Source organism: Bufo bufo, chromosome 11 (genome assembly GCF_905171765.1).
Source record: "Bufo bufo chromosome 11, aBufBuf1.1, whole genome shotgun sequence".
Lineage (NCBI taxonomy): Eukaryota > Metazoa > Chordata > Amphibia > Anura > Bufonidae > Bufo > Bufo bufo.
This window is the reverse complement of record NC_053399.1, coordinates 7,896,766-7,911,687: the sequence shown is the minus strand read 5'-3', so window position 1 is coordinate 7,911,687 and position 14,922 is coordinate 7,896,766. Positions and strand designations below refer to the sequence as shown.

At 46.6% G+C, this 14,922-nt stretch overlaps 1 long non-coding RNA gene across 1 annotated transcript; it reads left to right on the top strand.

Moving 5' to 3' along the window:
- The first annotated feature begins 106 nt into the window (after nt 1-106).
- LOC120982397 lies at nt 107-1,255 on the top strand. Its single transcript, XR_005774894.1, has 3 exons — nt 107-905; nt 1,023-1,115; nt 1,210-1,255. It is a non-coding gene; the product is annotated as an uncharacterized LOC120982397 (long non-coding RNA).
- The last annotated feature ends 13,667 nt before the right edge of the window (nt 1,256-14,922 follow it).

Below are 14,922 nucleotides of genomic sequence, written 5' to 3'. Positions count from 1 at the left end.
GTGTTAGAGCTCATGCACACAAACACATATTTTTTCTGTGTCCTTGATTTTTTTTTTTTTATGCAGCCCGTATGTGGAACCATTAACCAACGGGGCCGCAAAAAAAACGGAAATGACTCAGTGTGCATTCCGTGCCAGTATGTCCACATGACCGTTCCACGAAAAAATAGAATGTGTCCTTTTATTGTCCGCATTACGGACAAGGATTTAGGACTGTTCTTTTAGGGGCCGGCCCTTCCACTCCACAAAATGCGGACTGCACATTGGTCGGTATCCTATGTTTTGCGGACTACAAAACACCCAACGGTTGTGTGCATGAGCCCTTACGTGGCATCCTTGTTAAAGGTGTCGTCTATTTCCGTCAGCCCTATAGAATTAAATGGAGTGGTGGCCACGCTTGCATGGTGTGCTTCCAATTAATTTCAATGGGACTTCCGAAAATAGCCGAGCCTGCTGCTCGGCTAATTTCGGCACTCCATTAGAAATGAATGGAGGGCCGGCCTCGCATGCGCTGTGCGCCCTCTTTCACTTTACGGGCTCTTCGTTTTAAGGACCCACACCCTTCAGACACTGGGGCATATCCTAGCATATGCCCCCAATGTACAAGATGGGCCAACCCCTTTAAATCCCATTGATGTCAGTGTTCCTAATATTATCCCCCAATTGCAAACTCATGTGCTGATTGAGATCAGTGGGACTCTACGGTTTGTAACTTTCCGCTCGCAGATCTAACCCTGCCTGTAATATACTCTGACCTCATTATGTTATTTCATTATAAAAAGTCGTCCATCTCTGGGGCGTTTTGACGTACTCTGTGTCTTTCTTTCTCTCAGCAGACGATCACCAGATCTATGCCATACACGTGACGCAGCTGGAGAGGGATACTGTTTTAGTCTGCCTTGACCGTAAGTCATCTCTCCGATTGCGGTCAGCAGATACGTTAGTGACTGTGCACATAGCGGTGCACTGTATACAGACATTATATACCTGGCTGATGGCTTTCTTTTTTTATTCTATACCAGAATACGTCAAAATAGTCAACCTTCAGGGAAAACTTAAATCCAGTAAAAAGCTGGCCTCTGAACTGAGCTTCAAGTTTCAGGTCGAGTCTGTGGGTGAGTGTTAAATATGGACTGGCGACCACAATCACAGGCCAGTGGCGCGCGCTATAATCTAATCATTTTCGTATATTCCCTTTTCTTCTTCCAGTCTGCCTGCAGGACAGTGTGTTGGCTTTCTGGAAACACGGCATGCAGGGAAAAAACTTTAAATCCAACGAGGTGAGGACTTTTTATTTGATCTGCAGCCTTAGCATAAATCTTGTTATATTTTATTTATTTGAGTTGCTTCTAGAGTCGGACATACCATCGATGCAACCTGTGCGGAAGGGGGCCCACTGCCTTCTTAAAGGGGATTTCCGAAATATTTTTAGCGATGACCTGAAACACTGCAGGGCTCATATACTGCTCTTGTACATAGGCCCACTTCTGCGGGTGTGTCGGCCCCTGATTGCTTAGGGTACTTTCACACTTGCGTAATTCTTTTCCGGCATAGAGTTCCGTCAAAAGGGCTCTATGCCGGAAAATAACTGATCAGGCATATCCCAATGCATTCTGAATCCGTTCAGTTTGCATCAGTATGCCTTCCGTTCAGTCACTGTCAGGCGTTTTGGCCGGACATAATACCGCAGCATGCTGCGGTATTATGTCCGTCCAAAATGCCTGATCAGTCGCCGGCATTAATTCCCATTGACTTGCATTAGTGCCGGATCCGGCATTGCAAAACAACTGAAGGGCGGATCCGCATGCGCTAACCAGGAAAACTGTGAAAAAGACTGCAAGACGGATCCGTCCATCCGCATGACAAGCGGAGAGACGGATCCGTTCTTGCAATGCATTTGTAGGCGGATCCGCACCCGGATCCGTCTACAAATGCTGTCAGTTATCACACTGATCGGCGGATCTGGCAGGCAGCTCCGATGACGGAACTGCCTGCCGGATCACAAACACTAGTGTGAAAGTAGCCTAATATGGCGCTGACAGTTTCCACAATGTCTCTGTTCCCTGCAGAATTACACAGCATTTATTGAAGAGCTCAGTAGACAGACAGCAGGGGCCTATATTGGGGCTCACAGCCCCCTTCCCTAATTCTGATGGTATCGCCTGGGCTAATGTGGAAATCTAGTTAAAGGGAACCTATGCACAACAGGAAAGAAACAGTCCGGGGGCAGGGAGCCTCATCAGACTCGTCTCCCTCGCAGCACTAGCGCGCACTGCAGGGTTTGTCATGTCCGTATTCTAAAAGTACTGACTGCCAGCTCAGAAGTGACAGACCGCTGAATTCAGCCGGTCTGTCACTACACTATGCTGCTCTCAGGTAGCGGAGGCAGGCCCTGCGGAAGAGCGCGAACACGGAAAACATCCGTCGCCTGCCTGTCCATGCTGGTTTTATGAATCGCTGAATAAAGGATAGTGAATATATGGCGAGCGCCACGGGGTTTATTTTATTATATTCTTTCTTTTTTGTAGGTTACACAAGAGATATCTGATGAATCCAGGGTCTTCCGCCTGCTGGGATCAGACAGGTAATATTGTAGCTACATGTACAATTCACTGTGGGATCTATCAGACGTCATTCATCCCAACTTCCAACAGAGAACCCTGTTTTTTACATTATTGTCTGGTTATGCTTCAAGTGGATCTCTTAAAGGGAGTTTGTCCCCAGAATTCCCTGTACACCAGGTACCATTCCTTGTAGGTCAGCTGAATGTAATGATACCTTTAACGTAGCGATCCGCTGCTTCAATCTGCAGACAAAAGTACTTTTAATCTAAATGCAAATGAACAGTTAAGTGCACTGAGGGCGGGCCCAAGCCGCTCCGTGCACCCTTGCTCCTCCCGGTTCCTCTGCCAGACCCTCCCTCTCCTTCTTGACTGACAGGAGCAGGTTCCTGGATAGTCCTCTCGCCCTGTCAATCAGTGCATTATCTTTGTGCTGTGAATGTGTTTTTCTGTTGTCGGGGAGAACGCATTTTATATTCTCCATTTATTGGAAAATATTTGCTGCAAGGTGGGGGGGGGGGGGGGTAGACAATGCAAAAGTTGTTACCTATTCAGTAAGGTTTTGTCACTTTGCTGTATTTTCTTGTGTATATTCTTCGACCAGCCTGCTGACTGCCTCCAGCTATTATAAAGCAAAATTCCCAATGTGCTCACATGGACTGACTGTGTCTCCATCTCCTTGCAGGGTCGTCGTCTTGGAAAGCCGGCCGACCTCAAACCTAACGGCTCACAGCAACCTGTACATCTTGGCCGGGCACGAGAACAGCTACTAGGCACTTTGCATGATGCCAACGACATAGGAATTTCATTTCCATCATAAACTCCTCCTGTTCGGGACTCTCGGAAGTTGTATTGCGACTTTGTATTATTTTTTTTTGATCATATCTGTATTATTTGGTCGTTTTTTTTTCTTGTTTTTAACCTTTTTTGTTTGTGTTGCTGGAAACAGCTAGATCTCCTCTCACCACTATGTGGTGTTGGTTTTTTATTTGGTTGCTTAATAAAAAGCTGTGACGTATGGCCCCTTAAGGATCGGGGGAAGGGGGTGGAGGGAGACCGAGGACTGCCGTCTCTTTCCCAAAATATAGGGGTGCCTTGATGTGTTATCTTTTTTTTTCTTCTTCCTTTTCCTGAGTGAATGTGGAAATCGGGTTGGATTTTTCTGCGTAACCTGTAGCTTTAACCGCAGCGCCACTTCCTCTACATGAGTAGACGTTGGCAGTTATGGATAGGGACGCACCATTTTAGATTAGTGCTCCTGCATATGAGATGTAACCGGCGGATGGAGTCTTTCAGTGCAGTCTCGTCGTATGCTTCCTCTGGTTGTTAGATCGGCAGTACAATGATAGGAATTTGATATGGGTTCCTAGAGCAGGGGCGCTCTGACTTTTAGGGTACGGCCACGGAGGGGGAGCAGAATTTTTGCGGCAGATTTCCTGCGGATGTGCAGTGGGTTTTTACCCCATGAAATCTGCAGTGTGTGTAACCTGATAATCTACGCTGCAGAGTTTGCATCTCATCCAACTTTGCTGTTCCAGTAAATTGCTGAGGATTTTCCGCACACAATTGCCTTATGTTAAAAATCCTCAGCATATACGCCACGTGCGGCCATGCCTGAAAATCACTCCATGTCATTTGTGACAGACCCTTATAAGCTAGAGTCCAAAAGGCACTGTGACAGAAGCTTAAAGGGGTATCTGGGAGTCAAATATGGTGTGTGGGTTTGATCTCTGGGTCACCCCCGGTCATTCTTTCCACAGGCCGTCCGTTTGTGCATGGTACTGAGCTGCAGTACCGGACACAGCCATACTTGTATAATGGTGCTGTGCCTGCATAGAAAATGAAGGGGCCACAGAGCTCCTGCTTCCTGCATTGTGCTTCTTGCCAGAGGTCCCCTCCATCTTTGACACCCGGAAACCACTTTAAGTTTTGTTCACATTGCAAAATGACCCTTATTCCTCTGTTACGTTGTCTGGAGGGAGAGGCACCATTTTGTCTCATCTGATATGCCACCAATGTCAGATAGGTGGGAGTCTCACCTCTGGATACCCACATCTCCAGAATGGGACCCCCGAAGTGAGCATCCCTCCATTCATTTTTATGGGACTGCTGAATAAAGCCGAGTGCTGGCTCAGCTATTTCCGGCAATCCCATAGAAGTGAATGGAGCGTTGGCCGCGCTTGCGCAGTACGCTCTCTATTCATTTCTAAGGGTCTTCGCTTTTTTCAGAACGCCCATAGGAATGAGTAGAGAGCACGCTATACGTGCTCAGTGTGCTCCCCTTCACTATCCGGGCCCCTTGATAGGTGTGGGTCCCACCTCTGCCACCAATTTCTCGGGTGAAACAACCCCTTTATGGTTTGGCGGTCGATCATACCGGTCCCCGTTGCCTTCCTGACTCCTTTTCCTGGTGGGAGTTGTAGTCTCCAGTGCTACTGCTATAAAGCGATTTCCTGCTGTTACATACGTACTGTCCAGTCCGCCTTCCCTGTGACTCTCTTCTTTCTGATCTGCCATGATGAAGCACCGCGGGGGTGGATGTATAGATGGATGCTCTGGTGCCAACTTTCTACTTGCCAACTGCGATTACAGTCTACGCCGGTATAGCATATAACGCGCCACCCCCGGTGATATCCTGGCGGAGGTGCTGTATTCTCGCAGCGGCCCCAGTGAGCGACACTACAGGTCATGTCTTAGCTATAGAACCAGATCTGCCTTTTGTAAATTAGAGCATTGTATTCCTATTTATTAATCGCCTGCGCTCGAGTGCTCCTTTATCTGCTTGGTCTTTGCAGCAGATTGTATTTTTAACTTTTGTATAGCGGAACTTTTAATGCGTACTACGTTTTAGTGCCTTCTCATTATACCGATTATGTACAGCAGATAGAAAGTTTGCGGCAGCGGACGGACGGAAGCCATTACGTGCGAGATCGGAGAGGGATCCGGAATCCTGGGGTCATGTATTATAATAAGGATTGATCTTCCAGGGTCGACCTGGTTTTATGTGCTCTGTATATTTATCATTGACTCTTCTAATCCCTGCGCAGCTCCTGTTTTAGGAATGATCTTAGCATTAATACTTGAGGCCAAAGTGTTCCTTGCTGCCGTTTCTGGCAATGTGGCGTCGGTGCCTCCATGGCCGCGCTTCCACCTCGCGTGGAGGCCGCGATCCGTTCTCCAGCCGCACACAGCGCTTGTACCAAAGGAGCCATTTGTATCCTCTGTGTGGGCTTTTTTATTTTAAATTTTTTTTTCAAGTACGTTGCCGGCTGTTACTTTATAAGGAATTGGATAATTTTTTTTTATTTTCTCTGATGTGAACACAAGAAATTACCAAAGGCTTCCCCGTCTGTAATCTCTCCGGTGTTCCTCTTGCATACGTGTATTGAGATTTGAGAAAACTGAAATAAACCTTGCTAATATTTTGTGTGGTTTTGATTTCTTTTAAAGCCGGGCCTCGGCTGGACTCGTATCGCACTGTTGACATTTATGTAAATAATGGGTAGTGATTTTATTAAAGGGGGGTTCCGCTTTGGACAGGCTCTGCATGCTAGAAGGCCCCTATTGACAAGAAGCCGATCACAAAGTGTCACTTTACAGGGATCCGCACCAATCGGTGATCTCTGGGGAAAGCAGATAGTAGGTGTTGAATTTGCCTGCAGCGCCTCTGCAGGAGAAATGAAGCATTACACAAAGTCTATTCACATCAATATGGTGACAGTGTAATACAGGTTAGGACTGGTCCTCCAGAGCAAGAGGATCCTGAACAGAGTACCCCCCCCCCCCCCTCCCATCTATTAAAGGGTCACTGAATTTTGACAAAACTTGATATGTCAGAGATCTATCAAAGGTTTTGGTTTAAGCACGGAGAGCCCCACCGATCCCTAGAACGAGGAGAGGGAATCGCCTGTATTACACTGCAGGAGGCAGACTCAGTAGAAAGTCTATGGGCAGATCTTCTGCAGTGAGGAGAGCGCAGTATGCAAGCATGTCTCTCTACTCAATCTCGCGATCGGTGGCGGTCTCAGCTCTCAGACCCCCGCCGATCAATATGTCTATGACACGTTAAACTTTTCACAAAACTCAGTGACCCTTTAACTCTAACCGGGTGTTAGAATATGGGTTTTCTAAACTAGACAACCCCTTGCTGCAAAGAACAAAAGCTGCAGCCACCAGCCACGTTCCAATTTTGATAAATCTCCCGCTAGTACTGATATACAGTTTGTATGTATTTATAACTTATTTATAGTGGCGGCCATGACACCTCCTTTTTTTTCCTCAGAGGTTCATACTGTTCCATACCTTACAATACACACCCCATAAGAGAAGGCAATTATTTAGTAATCAAACCCAATTTCTTGCTTCCTCTCCTCGAAGAGGGTCTGCAGCAGCTGGGCTTTTTCTATACTATGATCTATTATTAGTAACCTGCGGGTTACCAAACATCTATATGACCTTGATGAGGCCTTTGCTTTTTGTGGGTTGTTTTTTCCCCCTTCAGCCAGCAGGGGGCGTACTTTGCTTGCAGCTACTACTGTCTCCATCCAGCATACAATGTTCCCCTCCTATGGCTGCAGAGTATAAACCATGAGGACCAGCAGCTACCGGAGGACAAGCCTGGTTTTATAGCTACTGTTGATTATTCCATTGTTGTTATAGGGTATAGGATTAAAAGGTGACGTGAAATATCGGGTGACAATGACGAGGGGGGGGGGGTGATATTGGCGAGCAAGTGAACAGTGGGCTGATTTGTTGGAAGCAGGAAAAATGGGCAACCAAAAGGATTTGAGTGACCAGGGCCGATGTGTAGACGACTGGGTCAGAACATCTCCAGAACGCCCGGTCCTGTAGAGTGCACCCAGGATGCGGTGGTTTGTACCTACTAGAAGTGGTCCAACTGGTGGCAGGGTCGTAGGCTCCCAAAGCTCCTTCATGTGTGTGGGAATTGAAAATTGAAGGGTTAAGGCTCGTGCATCTGAACGTGAGGTGCCAGTGCCATCTATTTGGTCCCCAACGCACGGGCACCGTCCGTGTGGCCAGCGCTGACTGATGCAAACCCATTCAACTTAAATGGGTCCACGATCTGTGTTCTATTTTTTTGAGGTGCGGAGGCACTCTTTAGCCCTTCCACTCCATATCTTCCAGATTGCGGACCAATTCAAGTGAATGGGTGCACATCCGTGATACGGCGCGCACATGCCCGGTGCCGTATACTGTTTGCAGGCCGCAATACGGGCACAGTCGGCATGAGCCCCTAGGGTTAGGCTCAGGTCTGATTCCACAGAAAGCTGCTGTAAAGAAAATTGCTGAAAATGTGGGGGTTTTTTTTGTAAAATATTCTGAAAAATATATAAAGTCATCTATTCTCTCCAAATGTAGTGTGTGTGTGCGGTATTTGGAAGGAGGAATACCAGAGGGCGCGTCACCGGGATATGTATAAATAGAAGAATGAGATTTATTTTCCGTTGACATAAAAGTTGATTGATTACAGGAATAATATAGTAAAGTTCATCCTCAGAATGTCCATGTGTGAACGTCCTGACGATATAGTTTTGTCGGTCAGAGACCTCTTCTCGTCACCTTCCAGCGGCAACTGAGATTGAGAAAGAGGACCTCCCGTCCATTCGTGTCAGTCATACAGTCAGGTCCATAAATATTGGGACATGGACACAATTCTACCATTTTTGGCTCTATACACCACCACAATGGATTTGAAATGAAACAAACAAGATGTGCTTTACCTGCAGACTGTCAGCTGTAATTTGAGGGATTTACATCCAAATCAGGTGAACGGTGCAGGAATTACAGCAGTTTGCATATGTGCCTCCCACTTGTTAAGGGACCAAAAGTAATGGGACAATTGGCTTCTCAGCTGTCCCATGGCCAGGTGTGTGTTATTCCCTCATTATCCCAATTACAATGAGCAGATAAAAGGTCCAGAGGTCATTTCCAGTCTGCTATTTGCATTTGGAATCTGTCAAGATGAGATCCAAAGAGCTGTCACTATCAGTGAAGCCATCATTAGGCTGAAAAAACACCACAAACCCATCAGAGAGATAGCAAAAACATTAGGCCTGGCCAAAACAACTGTTTGGAACATTCTTAAAAAGAAGGAACGCACCGGTGAGCTCAGCAACACCAAAAGACCCGGAAGACCACGGAAAACAACTGTGGTGGATGACCGAAGAATTCTTTCCCTGGTGAAGAAAACACCCTTCACAACAGGTGGCCAGGTCAAGAACACTCTCCAGGAGGTAGGTGTATGTGTGTCAAAGTCAACCATCAGGAGAAGACTTCATCAGAGTGAATACAGAGGGTTCACCACAAGATGGAAACCATTGGTGAGCCTCAAAAACAGGAAGGCCAGATTAGAGTTTGCCAAACGACATCTAAAAAAGCCTTCACAGTTCTGGAACAACATCCTATGGACAGATGAGACCAAGATCAACTTGTACCAGAGTGATGGGAAGAGAAGAGTATGGAGAAGGAAAGGAACTGCTCATGATCCTAAGCATACCACCTCATCAGTGAAGCATGGTGGTGGTAGTGTCATGGCGCGGGCATGTATGGCTGCCAATGGAACTGCTTCTCTTGTATTTATTGATGATGTGGCTGCTGACAAAAGCAGCAGGATGAATTCTGAAGTGTTTCGGGCAATATTATCTGCTCATATTCAGCCAAATGCTTCAGAACTCATTGGACGGCGCTTCACAGTGCAGATGGACAATGACCCAAAGCATACTGCAAAAGCAACCAGAGAGTTTTCTAAGGGAAAGAAGTGGAATGTTCTGCAATGGCCAAGTCAATCACCGGACCTGAATCCGATTGAACATGCATTTCAAAAAATGTCCAGCAATGTTGACCCTTTTAAAACGTAACTTTTACTTACTAATACTATATAAAATAATACCACTGTGGTGGTTCACCAGTGAAAATTGTGAAACAAACAGACAATGAAAAACGATAAAATATGTATGGTAGCCAACCTTTGATGCGGTTTTAGAGGTGAGTGAACACAGGGCAGCAATGGGGAGTGTTGGGATATGTCTAAACTATCCCTATACTCCCCCTGATTTATTCCTCAGCCCAGGGACATCCCCTGATGGTGGAGACTCCCTGTCCTCGTACCTGGACTGACTGCCCTCCGTTTACCCTTCTCTCAAAAAGGACAGTGCCACGGCACCCCGTGAACCGACGGATACTTATCTGTGTCCCAGGTAAATCAATACTCACACGGACAACAGCCCACAGAACTGGATGGACAAGAGGATGTATATATGTAGATGTACAGATATACGTATCACCTACAACCTTAATTTGAAAGGAACCAAACACAGGGGCATCAATAACGGTGCGTTCCCGGGTTGGTTCTCATAAAGACCCCTACGTGTTTCCCCTATCGCTAGGTTCATCAGGTGGTATTAACAGTCATGGGTAAACCGTCATAATAAAATGGATAAATATAGATAAATTATAGATACTCATGGTGCAGTAGAGGACACAGGATCAAAGACGCAAACCGAAACGTGTGTAGGACCCAAGGGGACCATTAGCTATACCCCACCTATGGATGGAAGATAAAAAGATATCAGGGTGGGAGCTTAATGCAAAAATATATCATTCTGCCCCTTAAGGGTCATTACTTACTTATTGTCCTAGGCAGTCAAGTGGCGTGAGGGCACAGTCAGATAAAGCCCAACATATTATTCAAGAAGCTGTAAAACACATAATAAAGCGCTCAGCTGATGCCATATTTATCACCTGCCAATTAGGACCAGTCAGTCCTTACTCACATGTAGGTTGCGTCCTGATTGCACTTGCTGAAGACAAAACTGAAGGGAAAAAGCCCCAAGAACAAGCAGGAACTGAAGACAGCTGCAGTAGAGGCCTGGCAGAGCATCACCAGGGATGAGACCAGCGTCTGGTGATGTCTATGCGTTCCAGACTTCAGGCTGTAATTGACTGCAAAGGATTTGCAACCAGGTATTAAAAAGTGACAGTTTGATTTATGATTATTATTCTGTCCCATTACTTTTGGTCCCTTAACAAGTTGGAGGCACATATGTAACTGCTGTAATTCCTGCACCGTTCACCTGATTTGGATGTAAATCCCCTCAAATTACAGCTGACAGTCTGCAGGTAAAGCACATCTTGTACGTTTCATTTCAAATCCATTGTGGGGGTGTATAGAGCCAGAAATGTTAGAATTGGGTCCATGTCCCAATATTTATGGACCTGACAGTATATGACATGGATACAGGCGTGTCTCACACATGTATGTGCTTCTGCCTCTACATATGTGGCAAACGTCAAATATCAGAAGCTTCATCCTCCTTGTGTATTAATATAGATGAGGTCAGTAAACTGTAATGAATGCTTTACGTTCCATCTCACGATGCGGCCTACAGACCCATCCGGGGTGATGTCCGGTCACATAGTGGTCACCTGTTTGGTGTCGCCCTGGTGCAGAACCGTCCGTGGCTGGAGACCCTGACGGTGCAGCCCGAACATGACTATGTCCCCGCGCTGAGAATATAAGGTACATACGGCTGTAATGTGTATATGGCGGATTATGACCTCATTCTGCCGCTGTTTGTGGTCACCATAGGGACGGGCTCCTCGTAAACATCATTAATCGCTTCCTATACAGCCAGACGCCGGGGATTTGTCCCCTTATTAGTGAAGCTCCAGGAGACGGAGTCGTATGGGTAATTGGAGTAATTTCCTCTCTGCAATCTGTGAACAAGAGATGTGGCTGCCGCTAACTAATGACGAGTTTTCCAGGTAATTGCCGGTATACGGGCGGAGGCAAAAATAATAATGTGATTTTACAATTAAGAGGCTCCACGGGCCATGAAAGCGTAAAGAACCATAAAAAGTCCAAGGCGGCCACAGACATGATGGTCAGCGGATAATATGGAAATGAAGTCTGGAAAAGCTAGGGGAACAATATGGCCGCCGTTACAGGTGCAGTTGAGGTAATGATAAATCCACGTCACCCCTGTGGTGGTGATATTGGTTGTGGGGTACATTGGATGGGGTGGGCTGTCTCATAACGATAACCCTTACCCATATGACCCATTAAGACCTATGGACGTCCTATAGCGGGGTCCTCACTGGAGACCCCCCCCCCCCTGCTGTGAGCCAGAGAACAGCTTTGTAAGAGCATGATAGATTCAAAGAGAGCCTCGGTGTCATGCTCCGCCCCTCAGTTTGGTAGTAGACATAACACAGTGTATCTGGAGTGTTCCTTTAAGAAATGGCTGAAAAGTTTTAAAGGACGTATATGTACTGGAGCTTGCGCTGGTCAAGGTAAGGGCATCTGTCAGCAGTTTTGTCCCTATGACACCGGCTGACCTGTTAAATGTGCACTTGGCAGCTGGAGGCATCTGTGTTGGTCCCATGGTCATATGTGCCCACATTGCTGAGAAAAATGATGTTTTAATATATGCAAATGAGCCTCTAGGAGCAACGGGGGCGTTCCCGTTACACCTAGAGGCTCTGCTCTCTCTGCACATTGATTGACAGGACCAGGCAGTGTAAACATCATCACATCCGATCTTGTCAATCAAAGTGCAGAGAGAGCAGAGCCTCTAGGTGTAATGGTAACGCCCCCGTTGCTCCTAGAGGCTCATTTGCATATATTAAAACATCACTTTTCTCGCCAATGCGGGCACATATGAACATGGGACCAACACAGGTGTCTTCAGCTGCCAAGCGCACATGTAACAGGTCAGCCGGTGTCATAGGGACAAAACTGCTGACAGAAGCCCTTTAACGTAAAGGGGATTTCTCGTATCGCTCGCGGCTCGATCACTCGCTCTCTATTCAGGGCAGGGAGACGTCTGTTAATCATTTCACTTAGTCTATGAGAAAGTGCTTTATTGTTTTAATAAGTGACCACTCCGCTGACTGCGGAAAGATAATCTCTTCCGTGAATGGGAAGACTTAGGCCTCATGCACACAAACGTATTTTCTTTCCGTGTCCGTTCCGTTTTTTTTGCGGACCGTATATGGAACCATTCATTTCAATGGGTCCGCAAAAAAAAACTGAAGTTACTCCGTGGGCATTCCGTTTCCGTATATGTCCGTATTTCCGTTCTGCAAAAAAATAGAACATGTCCTATTATTGTCCGCATTACGGACAAGGATAGGACTGTTCTATTAGGGGCCAGCTGTTCCGTTCCGCAAAATATGGAATGCACGCGGACGTCATCCATATTTTTTACGTATCCGTTTTTTGCGGACTGAAAAATACATACGGTCGTGTGCATGAGGCGATATCAGAATGCGCCACGTCTAAAAGTCGGGGTGCCGAGTCCGGCATCACACAGTTTTGTGGCTTACAAAATTTTAACTAAAATAAAAACACCAGATGAGGATGTTACATGGAAGTGTATGGGTGTTTATTCACGCTTGAGGTGTGATTTTGGAGTCTGGTGTTTCCCTCTTTTTATGGCATTTTTGTCCCATAGACCTTCATTGTTCTTTTTTTTTTATTTCTCTGGGTGCCAGTGTCTATAGCATTTTTTATGGCATCTTTAGTACTAGTTGTAAGAAGGTACAAGGAATCATCGTGGATGATAGGTACGTGTCACCGAGGTTCCTGGCCTCGGTGGAGTAAGAGCCGGTTTTTATGTGTCAGCAGCGGTTGCTGTTTGACACATTGATACTTAGTATGGCTGTAATAGCTGATCTGGGACGGCTCTTACTGGGAGTAGTCAAAGTGCTGGGTGGGTGACTACTCCCCATGTTCCAGGCCGGGTTTTGCCAGGCATAAAAACCAGCCAGCACTGCCAGGTGAAGAGGATTACCTCCGTCTGACAGTGGAGCTCAGGAGGTCTGTGTGCTGGGATCTGAGGGCTGTGTTGGGATCCGAGGCTGGAGGGCTCAGACCCCTGTGAGGGCGAACAGGCCGCCTAACGCCTGCCTGTGGACTTGACAAGGGAGAACTTCCAACAGGGTGTGAAGTAACACCCAGGAGAAAAGGAGACCGTTTTGTATGAACTTTTCATGTGTGTGAACGATCACCAAGCAACGTGCGTTTTTGTTTTGCTTTCACGCGTGAACAAACACCGATTTAAACCAAGAACTTACACTTTGCCTCTGTGCTGCACCCGCTAATCCTAACTCCCAGAGAGAATCCCCGCACAATGCATTTTCTCATTCTGCTCTACAGAGGTGGTAACTATGGCGGCCATCAGGGTTGCCAACTGTCCAGAAATTTCTGGACAGTCTGTAAAAATAGACACATTTTTTCCTGTCTAAGGCTGGGTTCAGACCTGAGCGTTTTACAGCGCGTTCCTACGCGCTGTAAAACGCTCAACAGGCAAGAACCAATGCTTCCCTATGGGCATGGTGTTTGATCGCGCTGTATGATCTTCCCGTATGATCGCGCTGTAAAACGCCCGACGCCCCAAGAAGTACAGGAGCTTCTTTGGGGCGTCTTGTCGCACGTTCCCGTACATAGACTTCAGCGGGAACGCGCGACAATGGGCGTTCGCTTGTTCCGGAGCCGCGTCTGTAAACGCGCATACAGAGCGCTCCATCCCGTACGCTCAGGTCTGAACGCAGCGTTAAGAAAAAAAATGTGTCCAGAATATATATTTTTTTTTAAGGCTGGTGGTACTTTTTTTTTTATATTTTGGTGGTAATTATCATCATTTCACAGCGCACAGTAAATGCTGGTAATGAGGTGCTATCAGTATATTGAGCTGTAGACGTGTATTACTCATCATTCATTATGGTTTTACAACATGTCCGTAAAAAATGGCAGCTGCCCATGATTTCGGGATAAGTTGTCCAGGAAAAATAATTTCTGGTTGGCAGCCCTGGCGGCCATCATGTCCAGGTGGCAGACGCCCCGAATCACTGACAGGACCGCATTCAGCTCTGGCACTTTATAGTTTTGTCCATTTTTATTAATCAATATAAAATGAATTAAAGGGGATGTTCAAGATTTGGCAATTTTCTGACAAACCCTTGGACCTTTAAAAAAATAACACAATGGAAGTTGTGGCCATAGTGATGGCAGGTGACTGTGTCCTGGCTCTGTGGATGGAAGACGGACACCTATAACTACAGGCAGCTGGAGGCGATAAAACGACTAGTTCTGAGGTAATTTATTTTCAAATTTTTATTAACATTTTTTTTTTTAAAAAAGAAGGATTTTAGAGCCCCCCTCCATACACAGTGACAGCCCCCTGCGGCACCCAGTCCCGTGAGGCGCCTAGTTCATCACCTCCGCAGGTTGTATTCTGAGGGACAAGCAGCTGCCGGAATGTTTCCCCTGTGGCGGGAGAGAAACAGAGACAGCCGATTGGTGGAGTCGGCAGAGGGCGGGGCTTGTGTTGCCATGGAG